The 25,023-nt window shown below is 41.2% G+C and overlaps 1 protein-coding gene across 5 annotated transcripts in view; it reads left to right on the top strand.

Moving 5' to 3' along the window:
* The window catches only part of OSBPL3 (oxysterol binding protein like 3), a 186,645-nt gene that overhangs the window by 65,288 nt on the left and 96,334 nt on the right, over nucleotides 1–25,023 (top strand). The window contains exon 1 of one of the 5 annotated variants that reach the window (XM_073677874.1): nucleotides 20,824–20,899. The exons of the other annotated variants lie outside the window; for them this stretch is intronic. The gene's annotated coding sequence lies outside the window, so the exon portion shown is untranslated. Of the gene's footprint in view, nucleotides 1–20,823; nucleotides 20,900–25,023 lie in introns of those variants that run through there. 5 annotated transcript variants of the gene reach the window in all.

The raw sequence follows: 25,023 nt of genomic DNA, 5'->3' as shown, positions 1-25,023 counted from the left end.
CATGTTGACCATGTCTGAGTGCTGTTCACAAGTTTGGGGAGGGTCTTAAATAGTCAGAAAAGGCAGGCAAAAGAGATCTTTAATCCACACATGTGAAGCTCATTATTCTTGGTGCCTGAACTACTTCTTAATACTTTAGGGGGACCAAACAGAATTCTTGTGGTTTGAGGGGTTGAATAATAAATGACACTCTGAATTAACTTTTAACGTTTTAAAAAAAAAACAAAAAAAAAACCAAAAACAAAATTTGCTGCAGTGCATTTCCCACTTCCAGGCTGATCTACAGTACAAATGTCACAATGCCAAGTTAATTCCGCATGTGTCAACCAGCTAAATCTGCAGGGGGTTGAATACTACTTGTAGGCACTGTATATGTGTGTATGTATATGTATATATATATATATATAATCTATCTAAAGTGTGCAAGCTCACAACCCGCGTCAAGGGGTCCTCATTGTCTTTTAGGTCCCTAAGGCTATGTGCCCACGTTGCATAAATGAAGCAGAAAATTTCTGCTTCATTTCTGCAAGTCCTCTCCCGGAAAAACGCATGCGGAATTCCGCACGCGTTTATCGCGCGTTTATCACGCGTTTTCCACATGCGGAATTGCCTTGCGTTTTTTATGCATTGGACAAAGGCAATTCTGCTTGCGGAAACGCAAAATTAATTGACATGCTGTGGATTTTTGAACGCAGCATAAGGCTGTGTGCCCACGTAGCGTTTTTCAAGCGTTTTTGATGCAGAATTTCCGCAGCGGAAACGCTTGTAAAACGCTTGGTAACCCGCACCCCATGGTCCCCAATGGGATTCCGCAAGTTCTATGCACATGCTACGGATTTTTCCGCAGCGTTTATGCTGCGTTCAAAAATCCGCAGCATGTCAATTAATTTTGCGTTTCCGCAAGCAGAATTGCCTTTGTCCAATGCATAAAAAACGCAAGGCAATTCCGCATGTGGAAAACGCGCGATAAACGCGTGCGGAATTCCGCATGCGTTTTTCCGGGAGAGGACTTGCAGAAATGAAGCAGAAATTTTGTGCTTCATTTATGCAACGTGGGCACATAGCCTAAATGCTGCGGAAAAATCCGCAGCATGTGCATAGAACTTGCGGAATCCCATTGGGGACCATGGGGTGCGGGTTACCAAGCGTTTTACAAGCGTTTCCGCTGCGGAAATTCCGCATCAAAAACGCTTGAAAAACGCTACGTGGGCACACAGCCTAAGGCTGAACAAGTTGTCAAGCACTTTTCCAAGTGATGCTTGGAGAAGTGCTTGATAACCCGCATGCGGAAATGCATGCAAAGACGCCTCACAAACGCTTCTACCTGGCGGGAAAACCGCATGTAATATCCGCATGCGATTTTCCCGCCAGGGAGAAGCGTAAAAAATATGCTTCAGGTCCGCAACGTGGGCACATAGCCTAAACTTCCTTAAAAAATTGTCCTTTTGTGGTGTTTTTGGTTTTCAATCCTGTACCATCCCTTTAAAGAAAGTGCTTTGACTGCAACTTTTTGTCCTTGTAGTTTATCCTTAAAGGTAATCTATCTGCAGGCTTTTCACACCCCAAACTATTTGAAAGACAAGTCCACAAATAGACAAATCTAGTTTGCACTTGAATCTGTTTCAGATATTTTTCCGTCATGGTACACCTTTGATTGGAGTCTAAACACTCTTAATTTGCGCATGAAGGCTCGTTTGGCCATGCCGTTCTCTCATTCTGCACGATTCTGATTTCCTGAGATAACCTAGCCACACATTATTTGGGGACCCCCGATTTGAAGTTTCGGGGCTTTTTTCAAGAGTGAACATGATACTGCCATTACCTAATTTTCTGGCATTGTATACTTGCCTTAACACTAAAAGGTCAAATAGTTGTTTCGACAAACTTTGCTTAAAGGGGTTGTTTTCTTTCACATAATGTTCAGCTCTGTTTGTTTGTTTGTGGTTTATTATATTGTAACACTGTATTCAATTTCCCTGGAGCCACAGGCGAGTCGTCTGAGGCGCTGACATCACATCAAGTGAGCTCAGCGGCTCTGAGGGGGCGTTCCATCTACACGGCAGTTCTGTGGAGCTCACTGATTGGCTCCCGCACCGTCAGTGTGACATCAGCATCGCAATGCACTGCCAGATAACGGGAGCAGCGGCGGAGTTTTGCCCTTGGCCTCAAAGAAGGTGATTACAGTGTGGTCTGTTATTTGGTAACAAACTGCAGCTGGGGCTGAACATAATCTAAAAAAGAAAAACAACAACCCCTTTAAATGAATAGAACAAGTGAATATAAGAAACTGTTAATATATCTTCTCATTAGAGCCATTTCTCCTCCATCTGCTCTCTGAACTCCTCATTTGCTCTGAAAAAAATAGCTTAAATCCATCTTTTTCTAGACAGGAAGAACTACCAGCTGACCAAAATGTCAGGTGATGGCTCTTATTAGGGGCAGGACCTGGGAAAGTTAGAGAGGCATTAGCTCACAGATCATGCTGCAGCTTGTTGCAGTTGTCACTTTAGTGCTGGATTCAGATCTACACTGCTCAGTGCTGCTGTATAATATCCTCCGTACTGCTGCTGCTGCTTCTGAGCTTGCTACCAAAAGAAAGACGACCAGGAGAACGTCTATCCATCCATAGTGTATAGGAGACATCATAGCAATTCGAGTTAGAGCCTACAGAGAGGGAAAATGCAGGCTACAAGGCCTATGTTAGGTACAAATAGTGTTATTCCTCATTTATAAACATGACCCTTTTTCTAAAACGTTACAATGACCGCTTTCCTTTTTTAAATAGTGACCCTTAAATGAGCATTCTTTAAAACTTTTTACTATAGATACAGTTTTACTATGTTAATTTTTAATATATACTTTACTGTACAATTAAAATCTGACTAGTCTGATACTGTGGGATATGTCTGGTAGCTTTGTGATGTAACAGATTTATTTGTACTATTACATCCTTCTTACCTCACTGGACTTTTCTCAAGTATTTTATGACCATTTTGATGACTATTAACAAAGTTAATGATTTTCCTCTTCTGTGAATAGATAAGCTCTGACTCAGTCATTCATGTATTAGGATCATAGCAGGTGAGTGAGCTGCAGAACGACTAGCGCTTTTCAGATATGTGGGAATTGAATCATGAAGAGACAGTATCTCTCATACTAGAAAAGTGCGTGCAATCACTGTCTTCTGGGTCATTATCCTGACACTTGGCTTTTCCTTTGGGTTTTAAAGATTAATTTACATTATTTATGATTTTAAATTGCCATGCACAGACTTAATAAGAAGTATACTGCCTATTTTTGTTTGCATTTCAAATTTTTTTTTTGCTAGAAAGCAATAACTCCTATAAAAAAAAGAATGAACCAGAACTCCAGGTTACAGGGTCATCTTGTGTGAACTCTCTATAAGGGTATGTTCGCACTTTCAGGATTTGAAGCAGAAATTTCTGCAGCTTTTCTGCATCTCCTTAGCAGGAAAAACGCTACAGAATAAATGCACGTTTTTGCCACGTTGTTTTTAAGCGTTTTTGTACATGAATGAATGCTTTTTGGAGCTAAATAAATTTACTTGGTGGGACGTTGCTTTAACCCTTGGATTACCGTCAGAACTGGGGTGAGTATAGTGAGTAATTTAAATGATTAAAGAATGTGTCTGTTGTATTTAAAATAAATTGTTTTACTGTGTGTGTGTGTCTTTATTTAACTCTTTACTTTAATTAGGTTTGGTGAAAGGGTCTGACACCTTGTCATTAGTGTTGAGTGAGTATGTTCTATTAACCCTTTTCACGAGTATGCTCGGGCCGAGCTCCGAGTATTTATAGCTGCTCGGTAATATGGTTGAATCCCTCCCGTGTGCATGATTTGCGACTGTTTGACAGTTTTATTACATGTGAGGAATGTCTATTTCTTACACATTCCTCACATGTAATAAAGCTGTCATACAGTTGCAAATCATGCACACGGGAGCGATTCAACCATATCACCGAGCAGCTGTAAATACTCGAAGCTCGGCCCGAGCATACTCGGACAGAACATACTCGCTCAACCCTACTTGTCATCACCAAACAAAAGAGCTAGGTGTCAGCTAATCCCATTCACCCAATCTTCATTAGCATTCCCATTCATGTAATTTCTGGGGCAGCTGTGAGCTGCTATTTTTAGCCTAGAAAGGTGCCATTAGGCAAACATGGTCCCTGGCTATTAACAGCTCACAGTTGCTACGCTCCCATGATCAGCGTATTTTTGCTGCATCCAAAACGCGGTGTTCTAATGCCGCACTTTTGTTGTCGGTACATGTGAATCCACCGCATGTAATGCCACTTCAGTCGGTCAAAATATGCAGCGGAGACTAGCATATCCGCTACAGAAATTGACATGCTGCGGGTGAGTTTAGGTACGTGGCCCAGGAGCTGCTGCAGGTTTAACGCTGCGTGTTTATGCAGCGTCAAACTTGAAGCGTCCAAATGTTACAGCATAGTGGATGGAAACTCTAGAAATCCAATGTCCACTATGCGTGCATCTGAGGCTGCGGATTACCCGTGGACACTGACATGCGGCGCTTCTTTCAGGACGGGGAAGGGGCCATTAGCCAAAAATGTTCCCTGGCTATTAATATCAGCCCACAGCTGTTTGTTTAACCTTTACTGTTTAGATTACAGGGGGACCCCAGAAAAAAATTGATGTAGGGTCCCCCTATAAAATCTAACCAGAAAAGGCTAAACAGACAGCTGCGTGCTGATATTAATAGCCAGGGAATGGGCCATGGATCCTGGCCCCCTCTGCGGCGATTAAGATCACCCATCAGCAGTCCCAGAAATGGCGCATCCATAAGATGCACCAAATCTGGCGCTTGGCCTCCGCTCTTTAAACTGCCCTGTAGCGGTGGCGAGTGGGATAATGGGGTTGGGGTTCATGTCAGCCTTGTATTGGCGGCTGACCTGAAGCCCAGGTTAGTAATTGAGGGCGTATATAAGACGCCCCCATTACTAGCCGCATAGTAAAGTTGTCGCTTCTTTTTCAATAAATACACAGCCAGAATAAAGTATTTTAATGACATAAAATTACACATGGTTTTAATAATTTTTTTTTTATTATACTCTCCGTTCCCTAAGCCTTCGTCTCCTGAAAAAAAAGTAAAATAAACAACCATATCCTTCACCTGTCCGCCGTCACGGCGTAGTCCATTGGATTGTCCTTCGGCAATCCGGGTCACTTCTACAGCAGTGACATCAGCAATCACTGATGTCACTGCTGTAGAAGACAGCAATGTACACTGTCAGGAGTGTAAAATCACTTCTATCAGTGTACATGCTGCTGCAGGAGTGAGGTCACTGGGGTTCATCAGCTGATCAGCTCCGGTGACCTTAGCATCAATACTGGTGGGAACATTCTTGAGAATGCTCCCACGCAGCACCGGTGCCGTAAAGTGAAGGCCGTGATGTTCAGCTGAGAGCTCATGTGACTGCAGGTCCTGGCAGCGCAGTGTGCCGCCGGGAGGATGACATCGCCGGGGGGCGCAGCGTTACTGCAGCCCATTGACCTAAATTGAACCGCAGCAAATCCGCAGGTATAAATGTTATACTTGCAGATTTGCTACAGATCAACTAAAGTCAATGGGCGGGAAAAGCTGCATAGAAAGGACATGCTGCGTTTTTTTCCGCAATGACATCTGGATTGCCATTGCAATAGCTGGCAGACCGATTAACAAGCGTTTTTGATGCGTTTCCGCACCTAAAAACTGCCGCGAAAACGCATCAAAAACGCGATGTGTGCACTTAACCTGAAGTCTATGTTGCTGTTTCAGGTTGATGCTAGATTACCAAAAGTAACAATTACTTGTGGCAGCCATTGCCCCAGTCTCATGTCTTGCCATTGACTGTAGATCCTGAATGGTATGGAATAAAATATGCTAAAATATCTCCTACGTATGGCCGTGCTGCCGTCCTGTACAGGGTGCAGAAAACCTTATATGTCTTCATACAAAGGTGGAAAAAAAAATGACGTGCTGCATCAGATGTCATAATATGGAAGTATCCTCTATAATGTGCTAGAACACAGAGACACTAAATGGTGACACTCAGAGCAGCAATACCGAGGTACTGCAAGTATTACAAGGTTGTCCATGCAGAACAGATCTGTGAAGAAACAACTCCCCCCTCAATCACAGTGGTCACCAAATGTTACTGCAATATACCATACTTCTATCATTTTGCCTTTAAATTAAATTTTGCCTGTACATCCATTTTTATTTTTTTACATACCTTTTGCTTTTCCTTTCTCCCTCCCCCCTGTATTCCTAGTGCTTTTTTTTTTCTTTACCTCGTCATAGCTGTATGAGGTTTTTGTTTTTTGCAGAAACCTTTTTACGTTTTAATTTATCATGTAATGTACAGTACAGACCAAAAGTTTGGACACACCTTCTCATTTAAAGATTTTTCTGTATTTTCTTGACTATGAAAATTGTACATTCACACTGAAGGCGTCAAAACTATGAATTAACACATGTGGAATTATATACTTAACAAAAACGTGTGAAACAACTGAAAATATGTCTTGTATTCTAGGTTCTTCAAAGTAGCCACCTTTTGCTTTGATGACTGCTTTGCACACACTTGGCATTCTCTTGATGAGCTTCAAGAGGTAGTCACTGGAAATGGTCTTCCAACAATCTTGAAGGAGTTCCCAGAGATGCTTAGCACTTGTTGGCCTTTTTGCCTTCACTCTGTGGTCCAGCTCACCCCAAACCATCTCGATTGGGTTCATGTCAGGTGACTGTGGAGGCCAGGTCATCTGGCATAGCACCCCATCACTCTCCCTCTTGGTGAAATAGCCCTTACACAGCCTGGAGGTGTGTTTGGGGTCATTGTCTTGTTGAAAAATAAATGATGGTCCAACTAAACGCAAACCGGATGAAATAGCATGCCGCTACAAGATGCTGTGGTAGCCATGCTTGTTCAGTATGCCTTCAGTTTTGAATAAATCCCCAACAGTGTCACCAGCAAAGCACCCCCACACCATCACACCTCCTCCTCCATGCTTCACGGTGGGAACCAGGCATGTAGAGTCCATCCGTTCACCTTTTTTGCGTCGCACAAAGACATGGTGGTTGGAACCAGAGATCTCAAATTTGGACTCCTCAGACCAAAGCACAGATTTCCACTGGTCTAATGTCCATTCCTTGTGTTCTTTAGCCCAAACTGCTTGTTGCTTGTCCTTAGCAGTGGTTTCCTAGCAGCTATTTTATCATGAAGGCCTGCTGCACAAAGTCTCTTAACAGTTGTTGAAGAGATGTGTCTGCTGCTAGAACTCTGTGTGGCATTGACCTGGTCTCTAATCTGAGCTGCTGTTAACCTGCGATTTCTTATCCTCAGAAGCAGAGGTGACTCTTGGTCTTCCTTTCCTGGGGCGGTCCTCATGTGAGCCAGTTTCTTTTTAGCGCTTGATGGTTTTTGCAACTGCACTTGGGGACACTTTCAAAGTTTTCCCAATTTTTCGCACTGACTGACCTTCATTTCTTAAAGTAATGATGGCCACTCGTTTTTCTTTACTTAGCTGCTTTTTTCTTGCCATAATACAAATTCTAACAGTCTATTCAGTAGGACTATCAGCTGTGTTTCCACCAGACTTCTTCACAACACAACTGATGGTCCCAACCCCATTTATAAGGCAAGAAATCCCTCTTGTTAAAACTGACAGGGCACACCTGTGAAGTGAAAACCATTTCCGGTGACTACCTCTTGAAGCTCATCAAGAGAATGCCAAGAGTGTGCAAAGCAGTCATCAAAGCAAAAGGTGGCTACTTTGAAGAACCTAGAATATAAGACATATTTTCAGTTGTTTCACACTTTTTTGTTAAGTATATAATTCCACATGTGTTAATTCATAGTTTTGATGCCTTCAGTGTGAATGTACAATTTTCATAGTCATGAAAATACAGAAAAATCTTTAAATGAGGTGTGTCCAAACTTTTGGTCTGTACTGTACATATTACTGGTATGTTTTATAACACCCAGCGTCTGCAGTATATGGAGCCGAACTCTGGCCATAGCACTTTCTGTGAACATTTAGCTTAAATATATGTGAGATGCTGACAAGTAGATAAACCGTTTCTGTTCTTTGTTTATTTTCTCTTTCCTGTCTTCCAAGAGCCAGAATGTTGTTGTTTTTTTTATTCATAAACATATGTCCCGGTCATAGTGAAACCCCATTCACTTACATTATGATACCATGTAGCGCCGGCATAGCACAATTTTCGGCCAAAGTTGCTGTGTAACCCCAGCCTGAAAGGGGTTGTCCACTACTAGGTAAAACACCTATCCTCCTCTCTAGTGCCAGCGCCGTTCTCGCGATGTCGGCACTCGTGTTCCCGGGGTTCATGTGACGTCATTATGTCACACGAGCCCTGCTCCCAATTGGCGCCGGCTTCACTTTCCCTGACTTTGGATATATAAGTAATCATCAGGAATTCTGGGCTGCGGCTGGCCACTCACTTCCTCTTCATTCCGCCAGTGCTTGGGCACCGGACTCATGTGACATAACGACCTCACGTGAGCTCCGGGAACGCGAGTGCCGACTCCACTGGAACGGCACGGGAGGGGAGTATAGGTGTTTTTATTTTAACGGGGGCAAACATTCAGAATGAAAAGAGTAGTAGTAGTGGTGGTGTTGGTCCCGGTGGTGGTTCCGGTGATTCCCGGTGGTCCTTTTTTAAAAGGTTTGTACCAAGATTGTAAATTAACCTTCTAATCTCTGAAGATAGCGAATTTACCTTAGCCCATGGATAGTTGATAACTTCCACTCTTAACCCTTTAAGGTCATGTGGCACAGAGAGAATAAACTTCTTTCCTGTTAAAACTCTTTCTGAACATAGAAGTATTCTTGACTCAGTGGTTGTAAGGATTGACAAATCACCTCGTTATGCCAGGCGTTGAGCAATAAATACACAATTGTGCCTTGTTGGAGTACATGCTATCTGCAGTATAGGGAGCCCGCCAGCTCCAGCTTAGTTAATTATTTCTAATTGAAATCTTTGACTTCACTTTATCATGGTGTCACTAATTTTAATTTGAATGAAAAAAAAAAAAGAAGCTCTGGAGCCGTCATGATAAATGAAGTATCACATGAGCGTTCAGAGTGCATACCTACTGCCTGTGTACGTGGGAGACGGTGCGACCCCCAGAGTTGCTGCGCCTGCACTTAATGAGAGGGAGGTGAAGCAATTTACAGGGCATTGTGAGGAAGAATGTATTCTGTGGGAGGAAATGACTTCACCTTTCATTAACTTACAGTGTTCGTATAGCAAGCCACCCATTAATAGTGGTAGAAAAGCCAGCGAGCTGATCGTCATCTGTGGGCCGGGGCCCAAATGATGGAAATAGACTTCTTATTGTAGCAATTAGGGTACATGAGGATCTGTCATCATCACCTCTTGTTTAGTGCGTCAGATCCAGGTGCTTTCTGAGCAATGCGGCTTTTAATTTTCGGTGGATAACATGCAGTGGGTGCAGCGATCTCCTGTAACATAGGACATTTGACTTTGTGTATGATAGGAATGTACACAAGGGATACTGCACTCGTTGGTTGAGCCTTTTACCAGCTGTCTCATCGTAACCTATATGTATAAATATTTTTCAGGTGTAGCTACAGTATAGGGGGCGCTACACCTTGGCCCTTGTGCTGAAGTTGCCTAAGGTAGACTTTGCATATGTCAAGGCATCAATGTAATAAATGGCAGACGGTAGGTCATACTTACCAACATTTGAAAGCCCAAAATTGGGAACCTTCCAGCCCTGCTTGGGTGTGCCCGAAAACTACCTACTTTTTGTCAGGATTTGCGTAAGCCCACATTGTCCTAGCAAAATCGTCACTGTTGACTAATATTTTAGGTGCAGTTTTTGAACGTCCACTTGTTCTGTACATTTTTGGGTTGTCACATGTGGGAAATTATTTGATTCTCAAAATGTTCAAGCTGGCTATAACACTTATGGTTATGGAATATTTAGAGATGTTAATAAATTGGTGACCAGTGACCGGTATAAAACTTAAATGATGGGATCACTTTTTTCCCTGTATCATCTTCACACTAATATAATTCTAGTGCTAATTTAAATGTACACCAAAATGATGGTTTGAAAAGTACTACAGTGTATCCCACAATAAACTGAATTTCGTATATCATGGTTTTGAACAAAAATTAAAAATGAACAGAGTACATCCAGATAAAAGCGTTTTAAGGTGCTGTATTTTCTCACCTGATTTAGCTGTGACAAGCGCAACTCTTATAAAAACTTAGTAAGGTATCCAGCTGGGTTGGAAAATCCAATGTAGTTATTAGGGAAAAGTAAGGAAGGCGGATAGTGCTGCGCTTCTGGTAGATCAACAAATTCCAAAATCCATGGTGTTCAGATGCTATGTGGTATATTCTCAACGCTTTTCGAGGTCACACCGTCCTTCCTCAGGATCCCACAATAGCAAGATGTGAGGAAGAGGTCGGTTCGATCTTGAAACGCGTTGAGAATAAACCACATATGGTCTGAATGCCACAGACTTAAATTCTACCAGCAGTCCATCACTATCCTCCTTCCTGTCTTTTCCCTATTAACTATGTCATTGCCTTAAAGTGGTTGACTCAGATGCTGCAGGTCTGACTTCTCTAACAGGTGTTATCACAATGCAATGCCAAACCTGTAATTCATTTTTTTTTTTTTTTTTTTGGAATTTTCCACTTATGATTTCCAAAAGATAAGAGGAAGAAAACAAATTTGAACTCCAACCATACATCCATCTGTAGACTCCTGTTTTGAAGATCAGTATAGAGCAGGGTACTGATTGGTAGTAGTATCCTGCGTCTATACTGACAAGAAGAAACCACTCTGAAACCACAGTCTGCAGATGAGTGTGTTGATTAGATAGTATGAGAGTTTCCCTTCCTGGTAAAAAGATGATAATCTGCATACTTTTTTCCAATAGAACATTGACTGTAGGTAAAGCCAATTTCACACATGCAGCAGTTGAAATAAATATTGAGCACTTCACCAATTTTTTAAGTAAATACATTTCTAAAAGTGTTATTGTCATGAAATTCTCACCAGATGTCGGTAGCAACCTGTCCAATCAACACAGGCAAAGAAGTCAAACCATAGATGTAAATAAATTAAATTGTGTAATAATGAGACATGACACAGGGAAAAAGTATTGAGCACATGAAGGAAGAGAGGTGCTAAAAGCCATGGAAGTAATTACGCCAGCTGATATCTATCAGTTATTAGAAAAGAATCCCGCTAGTTAGTGAAAAATATCAGCTGGTTCAACTGATGGCCTATAAACATGTCTCATTACCAAGGTGCCGCACAAGAAACATCTCATGATGGGTGAAACAAGTGAACTGTCTCAAGATCTTCGCAACCTTATTGTTGCAAAACTTACTTGATAGTATTGGTTACTGAAGAATTTATAAACTACTGAAGGTTCCAGTGAGCACTACTGGGGACATACTCTGGAAGTGGAAAGAACATCATTTCACTATAAGGCCATGTGCCCACGTAGAGTTTTTGCGGTGTTTTTACGGCCGCGAAAAGCAATGTGAATTCGGATGTGCCGTGCACATGATGCGCTAATTGGCGAGCCGAATTTTCATTGCGTTGCAAAACGCAGCATGGCCATTTCTACCGCGATTACGCTGCAAATTCGCGGCCATTGAGGAACATTGAAACGCAGCAAACCCGCAGGTATATGTGAATTTGCGGCGTAATCGCGGTGCGTGTGGTACCCGGGATGAAGAGGAGACTACAACTCCTTTTCATCCTGGCTACCACGCGGTGAAAAAAAGAAATAAAAAAAGTTTAAAAAAAAAAGCAAAAAAAAAACGGTTTATTCACCTCTTCGGCGGCCCCCAGTCTGCTCCCGGCGGCATCCTCTCTCCTTGGCGTCCCGCGGTGTACTTGCAGGACCTGTGGTGACGTCATTTAGTCAGCTGATGGTCACGCAACCGCTGACGTCAGCGGTCAGGTGATGGTCGCATGATCATCAGCTGACTAAATTACGTCACTGCAGGTCCTGGCAGTACTCCGCGGGACGGCAAGGAGAGAGGCAAAAACGCTCTGCATCAAATCTGCTACGTGGGCACATAGCCTAAACCAGCCAGGTGCTCTCTGCAAGATTTCAGACAGGAGAGTGAAAAGAATTAAGTTGTCCAAGAGCCAAGGACCACCTGTGGAGAGCTACAGAAAAATTTGGAATTAGCAGATACTATTGTTTCAAAGAAAAGGATAAGTAATGCACTCAACCTCCTTGGCCTGTATGCAAACTCCCCACACAAGACTCCATTGCTGAACAAAAAGCATCTTCAAGCACATTTAAAGTTTGTTCAACATTTAGACAAGTCTGTGAAATACTTGGAGAATATAGTCTCAATACTTATTTCACCCGCTATACATAAAACCATAGACCGTGATGTGATTTGTAATATCTCAGTCAATCCACCAAATCTGACCTGATCTGAGCGAACTGCTTCATAGGCCATATATGAGGCAGGTAGCTGAGGTCAGTACACCCGGTGGTCAGGGCAGATATTGCGATCACAGCATGGTCCATGTTTTACGATTGTGTGAAATCGGCCTAAGTCTCTCTTCATCGGGAGCCGGTACCCACTGATAATTGAACAGATGGAAATATGAGCTGAAACCAAACTGGCGACTCAAATGGCAAAAATATGAATAATTCTATGCGTGCCCTTCAAGAAAAAAACTATCAGAATACACTTGAAATTACCAGGGCTAATATATATAATTTGTCATCTGCCAAAAGTCCTGAGAAATTGTTCATTCGAGTTACTAAGTGGGCAGGAGCTGGATATCTGCTGTATAACCAGGCTTCGGAGGCGATCTTTCACCTCTTCTAAGCTGACTGTGCAAGAACAAACAGCTCTTCTTCGTTATTTGCTATGCAATTTCATTATTTATTTTTCTTTTTCCAAGTGGCGATGTTTTTCTTCACTGTAAATAGCTGTAATTAAATCTAAGCAGTAGACTGTTGGGGTCCAACTTCAGACAGAATAAAGATGAGGACAGTCATTAATGTGACCTTTCTTTTTTGCCATCATATTTATTCTGACTACTCGATGTGTATTGTTCCGAGCACGTACAGGCTTTTTAGTGTAAAATGAACCTGTCACTATGAATAAACATTTACTGATTTTAATAAAACCCAGAATACAAATTTTACAATAATTAAATGTTTTTGTTTTTTTAAAGTGTAACTGTTGTTTTAGAAGAACTTGCACCAGAATGTCTGTATCTGCCTCTAGCTCCTCCCTCTCCATAGAATATTCTGAGCACCAACTGTCATCTATCCAGTTCATATTAAATATTCACTGAATACAAATTTTCCTCTGAATTGAGAGTAAAAGACCAGTTCAAGAGGAGAATAAGGCTGCGTGCCCACTATGCGTTTTTCAAGCGTTGCCGCGAAAATGCTTAAATAACGCTTGGTAATATGTGCCCCATGGCCCCCAATGATAATCCGCATGTGCTGTGCACATGCTGCGGAAATTTTCACTGTGGATTATCATTGCGGAAAAATCTGCAACATGTCCATTATTTTTACGGATACGCAGCGTAATCGCCGTCATTGACTTGCATTGAATCGCTTAATATCCGCATGACTACATGTGCACATGCGGATATTAAGCGATTCAATGTGTGGATGGTACCCGGGTCTGGAGAAGAGGAGACTCTCATCCAGACCCGGGTACCATAGTACCTGTAGTTAAAAAAGAAATGAAATAAAAAAAACAAACATTATACTCCCCTTCTAATGGCACCCGGTCTCCTCAGCAATGCGTCCTGGCTCCCCGGTGGCTCGCGGTGGTGTAAAAGGACCTGCCATGCGAAAATGCTTGACAAAAGTTCTACCTGGCAGGAAAAACGCATGTAAAATCCGCATGCGTTTTTCCTGCCAGGGAGATGCAGAAAAAATCCGGAGCATTTCTGCTTCGTGGGCACTTAGCCTTGGGCACAATATGGGAGAAAGCGCAGGCCGCGGTGCGTAAAGAATTGACATGTCAATTCTTTACGCAGTTGCGCTTTTGCGCTGCGTAAAATTACACAGTGTCTGAACGGCAAAGTGAATTTCCCATTCACTTTGCCGGCAGACACAAGGCACATTGCATATTTTGAAAAAGCGCGCAAAAATACGCAGTGTGTGAACATAGCCTTAAGCAGATTTCTCTGATTAGATATAATACAAAGTTTCTTATTTATTGATTTATTAGATAAAAATTAAAACAATGATTACACTTAATTTGGGTAATTTGCAGACCTTCATCTACAGTGAGGCTCGTTCCCCAAGCAGGTAGAAATTGAATGAGAAGTGGTCACACTAATCTCTTTCCATTCACTGCTAAGGGAGTTACGTAAAGCAGCCGAACATTCATTATCATGGCGAATAATTAGTTTTCGCCGACCTCATTTTTTCACATTAGCGGGAACATCATATTTTAGACATTTATGGCATATCCTGTAGACATGTTATACGTATCTAGCTTGGAAATACCTCAGTGAATCAGTATGAATTTACAGTGCGTACATCAAGACTATGAATTGAAATGGAGAAAAAGGGTATACTGTTCGATACAGCACATACGTATGCTAAAAACACCCTTGTTTAGCATACGCCATGCATTGACAGCCATAGACACATTCAGACACACTGTACCAATGAGGCTTAGTGCCCACGAAGCAGAAATTTTCCTGAGCATTTCTGCATCTCCTTGGCAGAAAAACGCATGCGGATTTGCCATGCGTTTTTCCAGTGCATTGTATAGGCAAAAACACACAAGAATTGGTCATGTCCGGATTTTTTCTGCAAGTAAAATCCGCGCAGAAACAATCCTGACCATGTGCACAGAACTTGCAGAATGTCATAGGAAGTCATGGGATAAGGTATGCAATGCGTTTCTGGAGCGTTTCCGCGCTGCAAATCTGCACCAAAAACACATCGTGGGCACACAGCCTTATGTTTTTAGCATACGTATGTGCTGTATCGATCAGTATACCTTTTTTCTCCATTCCAATTCATAGTCCTGATGTACGCAATGTGTAAGTCTGGGGATACGATGTACATTTTTGTATGACAAACCCATGAATTGAATTTATTTTTATCATCTCAACCTCATTGTCTGTGCATGTTTGAAGTTTGGCCCTGGGCACAACTAAAAGTGGGGCTCAAAATGCTAACTTATTTCATGATCACGCCGAAACTTTTAGGGTGCATTTTCACAAGGCGTTTTCAGTGCATTAAAAGCGCACCAATCGACTGTACTCAAGTTGATCAGCGCTTGCTTACTGTCCTCTTGAGACAACTTTAGATTGATGGGGCTAGAATGATCGCTAATTCGCTCATACTGTCCCCATACAGTATCAGGGTATCGGCAGCACATCCCATGTGTACATGGGTTGTGCTGCCGATAACAATTGTATGTTTACATAAATGATCCCGTAACCCGATTTCTTGAGTGTTTTGCTAGTTTGTTGGGTGATTGCCAACATGTTTACAACTACTTATTCTCATCTGCGCTGCTGCCATTTTTTAATGTGAAGGCTAAACACACTGTATATTAAACATATTTCATGCTACATACACGGTTACACGCATGCATGTGCTACATGCTACACACGCTGTATATTGCATTGGGCATTGCACTTGCGCCAGCACTGCATGGGCGTTGCCACACACTGCTAGGCACCCTTTATGTTTTGAGGATGCGGACTCTGGGCAGCTGAACAGTTTTACTTCCTCCTCTTCCTTAATACCAGCCCTGCAGAGTCATTCATTTGAATGAGAGTCTCACTATCAGACTGTGCAATTGAAGTCCCATTAAAATATTGTTATGTATATTACAAAATTAAAATGGATTACTGGGATGGATGACAATGTGATGCTATCATGGCCAAAGCACTGGCTTACATTAATCTAAAAATACGCATACTGCAATGTGGCTGTGGCACAATGACACACCTAACCTCTACATCAGCATGATGTGGCGGTTGTTTGTCCTCTGCGCCGAGACTATCTTTCTCGAGACTTTACGTAAAAACAAAGAAATATGTGCTGTATGTTCTATATTGGTAATTATACTGGAATAACTGGATAGAAAAGAATGTAAGTAGACCTCAGGCATACTGTACCAAGAACTGCAGAAAGTACACTACATTATTGTAACCCTTTCCTGCATTGGGACGAATACTTTTGTTATAAGGAGGACTATTGTGTAGGCACAGTGGTCATATCCCGCTGTCGTCTATGGGAGGGTGGCTTTGATTCACAGCCCCACTAAAGGCCTGAATATTTTGTTCACTGTCTAGCCACATAATCCAATCACCAGGGTTGACCCGTTTACTTTGACACTACCTGTTGGGGTATGTTCAGATGTCGCATTTTTGCCACGAATAATGCAGCATTTTACTGTCCCAACAAAGTGAGATTCCTGAAATTTCATGCACACTTGTTTTTTCCTTCCAGATTTAAAGCCATTTCAATCTGCGGCCTGTCAATTCTTTCAGCATTTTTGCAGCGTTTTTTTTTTTTTACCCATTCTAATAAATGGTTAAAAAACATCAAAAACGCAGAAATGTCTGCTGCAGATACTTAGTGGGCACATACCCTTAGGGCATACAGATGCCTATGAATCTTACTTTTTAAAAAAAAAAAAAATATATATATATATATATATGTGTATATGTGTGTGTTATATGAAAAAGTTTGGGCACCCCTATTAATCTTAAGCTTAATGTTTTATAAAAATTGGTGTTTTTGCAACAGCTATTTCAGTTTGATATATGTAATAACTGTTGGACACAGTAATGTTTCTGCCTTGAAATGAGGTTTATTGTACTAACAGAAAATGTGCAATCTGCATTCAAACAAAATTTGACAGGTGCATAAGTATGGGCACCCTTATCATTTTCTTGTTTTAAATACTCCTACCTACTTTTTACAGACTTACTAAAGCACTTTTTTTGGTTTTGTAACCTCATTGAGCTTTGAACTTCATAGCCAGGTGTAAGCAATCATGAGAAAAGCTACTTAAAGTGGCCACTTGCAAGTTGTTCTCCTGTTTGAATCTCCTCTGAAGAGTGGCATCATGGGCTCCTCAAAACAACTGTCAAATGATCTGAAAACAAAGATTATTCAACATAGTTGTTCAGGGGAAGGATACAAAAAGCTGTAGAGATTTAACCTGTCAGTTTCCACTGTGAGGAACATAGTAAGGAAATGGAAGAACACAGGGACAGTTCTTGTTAAGGCCAGAAGTGGCAGGCCAAGAAAAACATCAGAAAGGCAGAGAAGAAGAATGGTGAGATCAGTCAAGGACAATCCTCAGACCACCTCCAGAGAGCTGCAGCATCAACTTGCTGCAGATGGTGTCACTGTGCATCGGTCAACTGTACAACGCACTTTGCACAAGGAGAAGCTGTATGGGAGAGTGATGCGAAAGAAGCCGCTTCTGCAAGCACGCCACAAACAGAGTCGACTGAGGTATGCAAAAGCACATTTGGAGAAGCCAATTTCTTTTTGGAAGAAGGTCCTGTGGACTGATGAAACCAAGATTGAGTTGTTTGGTCACACAAAAAGGCGTTATGCATGGCGGCAAAAAAACACAGCATTCCAAGAAAAACACTTGCTACCCACAGTAAAATTTAGTGGAGGTTCCATCATGCTTTGGGGCTGTGTGGCCACTGCTGGCACCGGGAATCTTGTTAAAGTTGAGGGACGCATGGATTCCACTCAGTATCAGCAGATTCTTGACAATAATGTTCAAGAATCAGTGACAAAGTTGAAGTTACGCAGGGGATGGATCTTTCAGCAAGACAATGATCCAAAACACCGCTCCAAATCTACTCAGGCATTCATGCAGAGGAACAATTACAATGTTCTGGAATGGCCATCCCAGTCCCCAGACCTGAATATCATTGAACATCTGTGGGATCATTTGAAGAGGGCTGTCCATGCTCGGCGACCATCAAACTTAACTGAACTGGAATTGTTTTGTAAAGAGGAATGGTCAAAAATACCTTCATCCAGGATCCAGGAACTCATTAAAAGCTACAGGAAGCGACTAGAGGCTGTTATTTTTGCAAAAGGAGGATCTACTAAATATTAATGTCACTTTTCTGGTGAGGTGCCCATACTTATGCACCTGTCAAATTTTGTTTGAATGCAGATTGCACATTTTCTGTTAGTACAATAAACCTCATTTCAAGGCAGAAACATTACTGTGTCCAACAGTTATTACATATATCAAACTGAAATAGCTGTTGCAAAAACAACAATTTTTATAAAACATTAAGCATAAGATTAATAGGGGTGCCCAAACTTTTTCATATAACTGTAATTATACATATCCATCAAAATATTACCAATAAATTATTTTACTATCACAAAACAGAGATGTGTTATTTCCACAATCACACAAACCATCACAAAAACATTCATTAGGGTATTCCTCCCCTCCCACCATAAAACCTATAAATAATAAAATAATCGAGCCAATTACTACTCTAGTTCACTATAATGACTGCACTTATGTTGGAATTGCCAGAATGATACAATCTGCGAAGAACACACTAAAAGCTATTCTGTCAGGAAGTCTTAGATTGTAATCATGATTGAAGGAATGCTGCTGATGATGATCACTTTTTTTTTTTTTTAAGTATTTTTTTTTACCATTGTATTTTTTGTGTAGTCAGTTTCATGCTCTTAAAGGGAACCTGATAACAGATGTCACAATACAAAGTGTATACAGAGATTTTTCTGTACTTAAGGTCTTAATTTTTCTGGTACTAAAATGTGTATTTTTATGTTCCTCTTCATATTGGGATTATACAGCCATTCTGAGTGAGGCTTCCAAAGTATGTGCATCAGGTCTAAAAAGTGTTTTCCTTCCCTTTCTCATATTACACACTGTGACCTCCCCTCTCCCACCATAAGGTCTTTTAAAATACCTTTGGGGGGAATTTGAACGTATTAATACATTATTTTTTTGTTGATTTCCCCTGCAACTGGGAGCTTCTCCTCCCTTCTTACACCCAGTGAATCAGTTTTAATCTCTGGTCTGGAGGAGGAAGCACTGTCAGTGCTTCCTAATCTGTATACACAACACTTTTTTAGATCAAGGAGAAAGAGATGGTGATTAATTATGTCTACCTTCTCTGTGGGGAGTCTAGCTGTATCTGACAGCCAGCTCCCTGCCCCCGCAGAATTACCTGCAAGATGCTTGTTGTGGAGTGTTACTTCGAATGTCAGTGCAGAGCGTAGAGTGTAAGTGTGGACTGCCCTTATGGTTATAGTCTATGGACAATCCAGAAGTAGTTAAAAATAATTTTTACCAATTAGGACACCAGTAAACCCAAATGACTGCAGCTACAACATAGGACCATCCCGATTTGGGTACACCTTGGCGCTGGTGGGATGGCTTTTACGGTAAGATAGGGTGTTTCCTAAGTATCCAATGTTATTTATATGCACTATGGCGTTTACTTATTTACAGCAGGGTATATGTTCATTTTGTATTGAGAGCTATGACATAGTAGAGCATTCTTCATTATGTAAGGTAGATACCGTATATCTTGATAGTTGCTTAACGTCCTTTGATCTCTCATACATTAAGGTATGTTCACATGCATTTTTGCAACTTTTTTTTTTTCAGCTATTTATATATATTTTTTATTAAAATTAAAAGCTACTTTTTACAGTACTAGAAAAAGCTGAGAATTCTGAAATACTTGACTTTTTTTTGTTGTTTTAGACTGAATTAGAAAACCGTAGTGTTTTTGCAATCTGCAGCATGTCAATTCTTTCAGCTTTTTTCGCAGCTTATTTTCACCCATAGAAATCAATGAGGAAGAGCAAAAATGCTGCAAAGTAATGAAACCATGCGTTTTTGCTGCTTTTGGTGAGTTTTTGACGCTGCAGATTTTCTGCACCTACTATTTAAATTATGTTGCTTGTGTTTCTTCATTGTGTTCATTTTAACCTGCTTTTTTTTTATTGCATTTTTGATGCTGCGTTTGTCTTTTTGGTGTCATGCTTTAAATAAAGCCGCTTTGGTTTTGATACTTCCTGGTATTTGGCTTAAAGAAAACATATTGATATACATGGGAGCAGATTACATGGGTTTTTGATGCCTATCCGCCGTGGAAATGCACTAAGAAAATGTACGTGCATTATTTACTTGCAGATTTTTCGCATCTAATGCAAGTCTATGGGGGAAAATCCACACATAAAACTCTGTTTACCGGCAAGAGAAATTGACATGCTGCGGATTTGAAACTCGCACTTCAGGTCAGTTTACGCTGAGTAAAAAAGAAGCGCAGTGGGCAGGAGATCTCTATAAATCACATCCACTTTGCTATAACTGTAAGACGCTGTGCTTTTCACGCAGCATCAAAAAACGCCCCAAAAGCTCATCGTGGGAACGTAGCCTTAAACTAACTTTATGAAACGTATTGTAGACAAATGACACACATAATCACAAACGCACACAAAAAAAGCAACAAAAATGCCGCAAAACCTTCTTTTTGTAAGCGGCTTTTTTTTACTGCCAAGAGAGCAAGTTTTGCCTTCAGAAAAAAAAAATGCAAAAAACGCAACGTGTGAACATAGCCTAACTGCTCAGTTCCCTTTTTATTAGAATTGTAGCAGTTTATTATGTGATTCTACAAAGTGTCAGGATCCAGGAAGCCGTACATTGTCAGTCCCACAGTGTGTAAGATGATGCTGCTTCTGACACATTACCACGTAGATGGGGTGTATACTTCAGTGAATTTACGTATTGCTAGGCAACTATATACAAGCTGGAGTAAAAAGTCTGATCTCCGTGTTAGACATGCTTCGCTTATGAGAGGTGAGTGTCTCTATTCTCGTTACTTTTGCATCGGGAAACCATTGAGTAATTCCGTCTTACTATGAATAGGTTTCTGTACAGTCACTGTGATAGTGGAACGTAACTGACAGTATACTTTCCTAGAATTAGGACCGGCTTCTGTCAGGTGCCGATGTTTGAAGAACGTTCTTACAAATGTTCCAGCGACTGATACAAAATACCGTAATCCCCTATATTCAGTGCCGCCTATAGTTCTAAAATGTGGCTTATCCCCTTTTAAAGTCAGTAGATGGGTGGGAAAAAAAGCCACAAAAATTCCACACCCAGAGGATGCGGTGGTGTAAAAGAAAAAAAAACACACAAAACTGCCACTAATATCAATGTAGTTGTACATCTGCAAATGCTTCAGTTTCATTTTATGTCAAAACGGGCTGTAGATGGTAATAGGGGGACATATACATTAATGGATGGAACTGAAAAACATATATATTAGCCAAAGCAGAAAGCTAGTGCAATGAGCGGCCATTCATGTAAATTGGTGCATGATCTTATAATAACCATATTTCCCAATGTAGTGCGTCAGAGAGGTTTCCATCTGCAGTTTTCCTTGCTGATCATTTGGGATCTATCTGGGGCTTCATAGTTCTCCATAGTGTATTTCATTGGGGTGACAGAGAGCTCCCTCCCACTCTCCAAAAACGCAGCAGTCGCCATAAACTGTGATATCTAAGGGGTTAAACGCCCGGATTCCGGCTATGACGGTAAGAGTCCAGCTGTCGCTCACCGCCCGGGCTACTGTGATGATTGCATGACCACAGCTTCCGAGCCTCTGCGATCACTGTGGTTTATCACAATGGTGCCTTAACTAAAGCTATTCCATGATGGTTCCTTTTAAGGGTTAAATGTCAATAATCAGTATTGGAATTACCTAGTATGTGTTTATTATATTTATAAAAAGCAGTAGGCTTCATTCATATTTATTCACAGGGTACTGTAAAATTGCATTATTTTTCACTAATTTGTCACAAAGCTTGTGAAAAACTCTGACCCCTGATGTTGCTGCATTGTGTGAATACAGCCCAGTGGAAAGAGCACGAGCTCTCGGGCCTTATGCGCATGACTGTTGAGGCTTATAAAAGTTGTATGGAATGTTTTAGAAGCCATAGAGGTTTATTGGAGCAGATCAAGTTACTAAGTGGAGAGTACCTCCAGAATATTCCACCATGCGGCAGCACATGTAGTGCTATGTCCGCATACTACGGAATCATAGGCGCTCCCACCTGCCCCCATACTGGGTCCTTGCACGTCATTTTGCTGCAGCACCTAATAAAGTGCTCAGTAACAAATGTCAGACCGGGGAAAGGCTGATTATCTCTGTTTTTATACATTTTGTGCGTTTTCCATCGATGTGTAGGAATCTGAAGACTGTCTGGAATTTTTTAGGGTTGTTACTAAGGGAAACTTTTAGTAAATGGTGAAATACTTGTGTATTTGACCTTCCTGGGCTCAAACTTGTTCTAGAACTTCCCTCCTGATATTTGTGTTTGACGGTAGTGAAAGTGTTACTATTAGTCTCCTCTTCTGTCCTGTATTCTTAGTAAGCCATCTATAGGGAAATCCTGTGTGGTTTTCGGCTGACACCGTTTCAGAAACTAAGCTAGTTAGAAGATCTGCAGTAAAATATTTTAAACTATGAAAGAAACATACGCCCTGTACATTATTGCTTTCTGCTGCTTTTTTACAGCTTTTTCTCCTGTAAAACAATAAAAAGCAATCGGGACAACTCATGCAGATCGTGTATCTGCCATAGCGCCTGTAAAAAAGAAAGCTATAATGCCAGTCTGAACTGTACCTATACATATTATATAAGTGTTGTTCGAATGCTCATTTAGCTATTGGCTATTTTTCCCTATACACATGAATGCTCGGCTCAGCTAAGCATTTATATGCTCTCTATGGGGAGAGCGGAGTAAGTAGCTGCCAGATTTATCACTCTGAGAACAAAAGGATCAGGGTGATTGAATTCAAGCTGCCCAATCCTTTTTTGTTGGAGGAGGGTTGGCAAAGACCCTGATTCCAGTGGTGAATCACTTTTTAGGCTTCGTGCTACAGTTTTGATTACCATTGTTTTACCTGTTTAACTTCTCACTAAGGAGCTCTGTCTACTCCACCCGTGCCACTAATTAACAGCTCACATTTTAATTTTTAAAGGGAATCTTCCACACTGTTTATGCTCCCCATCTAAAGGTAGCATAATTTAGAGACCGAGATCCTTAATCCAGTGTGTATCACTTACTAGGCTTCCTGCTGTAGATTTGATAAAATCACAATTATCTTCTGCTACTCTGCCAGTCCTCTCAATGAGGATCCCTCTGTTTAATCATGCTTGATCATAGACTGATATCTTTCTGCCTACACGGTGCTCAGACCGAAAGTAGTAACTCAATGGTGAGAGAGAAGAATAGCTTTAGCTCATGGGTATCAAATACTATATAGTGGAAACTGATCATTGAGAGGACTAGCAGAGGTACAGCAGATAAGAAAAAGGTTTAACAAAAATACAGCAAGAAACCCAGTAAGTAACACAATGCTGGAATCAGGATTTCTGCTCCTACTTTGTGTCAGATGGGGCAGCAAAAACCTGGTGATGGAGTATCTAAACTAGACTTGGCAATGAAAGGTGACAATGCAGTACCACACTATAGATATATACTTCCTGTATGTATTGGCGCTTATTCACTGCTTTGAAGACCTTGTGTGTACAGAGATTTTCTTCCCTAGAATCAATGTAGTTACACATCAGATTAATGCTCCCGAACCTTGGGCAGCATGAATCAGACGCTGGTTGTGCTATTGCTGCTGTGAATGTTGTACTGCTCTAAACTCTGTCGTGCTTCAGGTAAAATATACTTTGAAAAGCCAGCAAGGGGGGGTACAAGGTGTCTCCGATAATTAGTCCAAGAGGCTAGTCCCCGGTGGCTTCAACCCACCCGCCCTGCTCTCCACGACCCATAGATCTCTCTCTACAGATGTGTATAGGGAGAGGCCCGTCAGTCTAGGAAAGTGGGCCAGGGAGACGCTGCCAGTTACCAGCCTTTTGGACTAGTCATCCAAGACAATCTGATGTCAGGTTCCCGTTAAGGTGGGAATATGACGGGGAAGTGGAAGGAGCCAATAGGAGTGATAGCAGGTCGACCATAAGAGATTACCACTATAGTGCTGCCGTTACTGTGGGCAAAGAAGTGATCACTCAACTCTACCCAGATCCTGATCCTTCTCTAGGTCTCATATATTTATTAATCATAATGTATATTGATATTAATCTCTCTTTGATGTGGTCGTCCTGAAATACATAGAATTGGGGGGATGAGCACAACATTTTCTACCCTGTCATTACCACATGTAAACAGTAGCAGTAATGAACGGTGATGACACTTGTATAACCAATTTACCGACCTGCTGGATCTGTTTCCCAGGTGCTCCATGTAGTACAATAGAGCCAGGTGATCTCTTTAGTTCCATTTTTATCGCCATGTTCAGGGCAGAGCTATCACCACGTGACTATGATTGTTGCCATAAATAACATATGAATAAGAGATACAATCAGCATGTGTAAAACAAGTCCGCTTAGACGTTTTGCCGATGACGCATTACTTGTCTTTATCTGGTTAGTTTTCTCTTTTTAGAAGGCTATGCTCGCATCTTATCTGGACAGGTTCAAAATATGTGGTGTTGGGGGGCTAAGTGCATATGTTTAACGTAACCATGGGCCTCCTTCATCTGACAGGCACCAAAAGACTGTCCTTTTTACACAGTATAGGAAAACAGGACAAACTATGCTGTGTGTGTATATATGTTTATTAAAGTTTGTGAACCCTTCAGAATTTTCCATATTTCTGCATTAATTTAAATACAAAATTATATGCTTTTTCCCTCAGTTCCTAAAAGTAGATAGAGATCAAACAAATGAGTTAAAAATATTAGACTTTGAATGCTGAAAATTACCCACTATCTCATGTCTGAGTGACAAAAGTAAGTGAACCTTTGCTCTCTATCTGATGTAAACCCCCCCTCCTCTTATGAAGCAAAAACTGCATCCAAGCGTTTCCTGTAATTGCTGACTACACTGTGTTCCAAATTATTAT

Source organism: Phyllobates terribilis, unplaced genomic scaffold (assembly GCF_046119375.1).
Source record: "Phyllobates terribilis strain yellow unplaced genomic scaffold, ASM4611937v1 Scaffold_4__5_contigs__length_816908805, whole genome shotgun sequence".
In the NCBI taxonomy this organism is placed as follows: domain Eukaryota; kingdom Metazoa; phylum Chordata; class Amphibia; order Anura; family Dendrobatidae; genus Phyllobates; species Phyllobates terribilis.
The sequence above is the reverse complement of the archived record's forward strand: the minus strand, read 5'-3'. Positions and strand labels throughout refer to the sequence as shown.